The 3,191-nt window shown below is 32.0% G+C and overlaps 1 protein-coding gene across 2 annotated transcripts in view; it reads right to left on the reverse strand.

The window, feature by feature from the left end:
* Positions 1-883: 883 nt before the first annotated feature.
* The window catches only part of LOC128182216 (diacylglycerol kinase theta-like), a 28,324-nt gene continuing 26,016 nt past the window's right edge, over positions 884-3,191 (reverse strand). For both annotated transcript variants that reach the window (XM_052850821.1, XM_052850817.1), the window contains exon 22: positions 884-3,191. This exon is cut by the window's right edge and continues 1,423 nt beyond it. The gene's annotated coding sequence lies outside the window, so the exon portion shown is untranslated.

The raw sequence follows: 3,191 nt of genomic DNA on the forward strand, positions 1-3,191 counted from the left end.
CTACTATAAACCCCAAGTAAACAAAGTTTGTTTGGTACATAGGAAACGCATTGTTCAACTGTCTGTCCATCAGTCTGCAAACATAATTTGGTACATAGGAAATGCATTGTTCAACTATCTGTCCATCAGTCTGCAAACATAATTTGTACAATTCAGTTCCAAAAACTCAGGATTTTTCTGAAAATTTCTATGGTCATCATTAGTTATATAAAGATGTACAGATGTTATTTTCATAATGATTGGTTCATGGTTCATAATTTTTTTCAAATCAATGGACTAACCAGTAGCCATTTTTCAAAAATATTTTGTAGCAACATTACATGAATTTGAAACTAGTGCATAAATGGGTACGTGTATAATGAAATAATGTCCACTCCATCGGTCCATCCATGGCATATACTTCCATGTCTCGTTGTGTTGTGAGAAGATATATCAGAGGCTCATGCATGACATACCCCTGATCTGATATCATAATAAGCAAGTGGCTGTGGATGGGTGGGAATGGTCCTTTGAAAGTTTTAGAGAAGTCAATGTCATGGTCACCTTGACTTTGGAGAAATTAGAGGTGTTGTGCAACATATACTGAATATTTTCCCCTTTTTTTTCTTTAACTTTTCCAAAGCTCCACAGGCAATTTACAAACATATTGAATAACATATTACCAAAGATCTGCATTACAACTGGCTACTACCCAGTACTTCTACTTCTTGCACTGTCTTGGCATATGTTACTCATAGACCAACTTGGCAATGTTTACTAGTCTAATGGACATAATATGAAGGTATATATCTTCACTGATAAAAAGGTCACAGGCAGATCATGTTCAAGTCATCCTTTGCTTTAGAGTCTCTGTGTGGAAATATATTACAAAGACACAAACACCAACAGATCTCACGTTTTATTTAATGACAGAGTAAAAAGTCTAGATTCTTTAAATGATAAATATATATAATATATATGTATATATATAAACAAAATATGCTAAAATCAACAATTATAGTATTGTCAGCAATAGACGGAGAAGAAACTGCTGGAATGATTAAACATGCATTATTGTCCCCCTTCCCAATTCAGAAACAGAGCACTGAACAAGGCCACAAAAATTAGTTTCAAGATTCTCTATATCAAGAGACAAAATGGTATTTTAAACCTCAGAGATTTGATTTTTTTTTAAATTAAAAGATGAATAGATTTTAAAATGATAAATTTGACAATATGAATATTTTTTTTACCTGAAACTTGTACTTTATTTTTTATTTTATCCACCCATGTTAACGTAATTAACTCTTGAAAGCACATTTTGTGTGGCCCTGTACCTTTTAGCCCACCCCATGGATCTTTGAGATAAAAGGACAAGTTACTATCTCTGATACCCTCATTATATGCTTTGCACATGAATGAATTGATCACTAAATATATAATAGAAAGAAAATTACACATTTAATCATAGTGAAGAACGTTTTCCAGCATTTTCAACTTGGGCAATACATGCCAATGAACATCTGAAATGCCATCAGCATGCACGTGTAATAGTAGTAGTCAGCACTGTCCATCAAATTATCTGTGTGTAAGCCCCACAGAACTCCTGTCCTGTAGAAATTCCATGGGCTAAAATATATCCAGAAAAAAAGTCTATTTTGGTAATGGAAAAATTCACAAATGATTGTAACATATTCCCAGCTGAAGACAGTCACCCATATACAGGATTGTTGTGGACAAGAAATCTATCAAACTATCAGAAATATGTCAACCCCTCTGGCCTCGGCCTCCATAGGTATAAATTCATATAGATTAGTATACAACACACTTGTTACCATGGTAACAAGTCAGTCACCATAGCAATGAATGAAACAATACGAAACGGTCACATCAAAGTTATTCTAATACATGTAATCGGGAGTTCTTTTACAAAATGCAAACAATGTCTAGAATTGTCATTTCAACATCTACTGACATAATTATCTCTTTAGTAGTAAGTTTTCTATGTAATAATCCATCTGAATTATCAACACATCTCAGCCCAGGCAAATATGTTGTGTAAGAATGCAAGGGTGTCTCCAGTATTACTCGCCGGTTGTTCTGCCTCGTCCTCAGATAATAAACTAGCAACGGAAAAATGGTGAATAGGACAAAGATCATCTAAAATAGTTAGTCATGGCTTCTGACATTTTCTTTCTATCAAATATATCGCTTTTCAAAATAAAAAATATAAACTGTTACATCTTCAGACAGCATAGGACCATCTTTCTTCATCAATGTAACATATACATAAGACTGAACAAATTAATAGTAACAGCACCGATATATTATAAAAAGAACAACTAATTTATTAATCAATATTGTATTTACTGAAGGAAGAGTTGCAGTGTAATGGGGAATAATTTTTTGTAGCAATTCATATCAAACCCACCCTTGCCTTAGTAACCAGATTTATTCAGCATCCAATAACAACAAAACAATATCAATGGAAATTCTTAAAAATGAAAACAATTTCTTCTAAACTATGTACAGAATAAAGGAATAGTCAACTATGTATGATTCTCATTTTCTTGAATTTAAGACACAATCTTACAGTAACTGAAATATTGTTTTTCAAACTATCATTTTTGGTAAAGGCTACAACATTACAAGTTAAATGCTACATAAATGAACTTATTGTGATCTGCAGAGAAACTGTTTAGAAAACATTTTACAACTCAGCAGTACTTTATTAATTTTAGTAAAAGAGATAATTATCTTTTCAAATTAAGATAAAAGCACACTATTTCTATGACTCAGCATTTTCCAGGATATCACCTAATGGCACCGATACTTAACTTCTAGCAGTCTCTGGCAATAAAGAGAAATCCCAAAGATAATACATGTACAATATAGAGAAATCCCAAAGATACTAGTAATAAATGCACAGGTCATTCTTTTCCACTTATATTAACATGGTCATAACCAAATCTAAATAGATGCATTAGAAATTTCCATCATCCATGGAACAGAAATTAAGAATAGACTCAATTAAAAAATTATAATTTTTCATTCCCATAAATTGTAAATGATAAAAGGTTATTCTCTGTTTGTGTATATTAATCCATAAAAACACTCCTTAATTTAATCATTAAAAATCCATTACTGTATTACCAATATTACATCAATTCTAAATTTTGACCCAAGTTTTCTCAGTTTATGGTCTTTGAGCC

This window comes from Crassostrea angulata, chromosome 1, assembly GCF_025612915.1.
Source record: "Crassostrea angulata isolate pt1a10 chromosome 1, ASM2561291v2, whole genome shotgun sequence".
Classification (NCBI taxonomy): domain Eukaryota; kingdom Metazoa; phylum Mollusca; class Bivalvia; order Ostreida; family Ostreidae; genus Magallana; species Magallana angulata.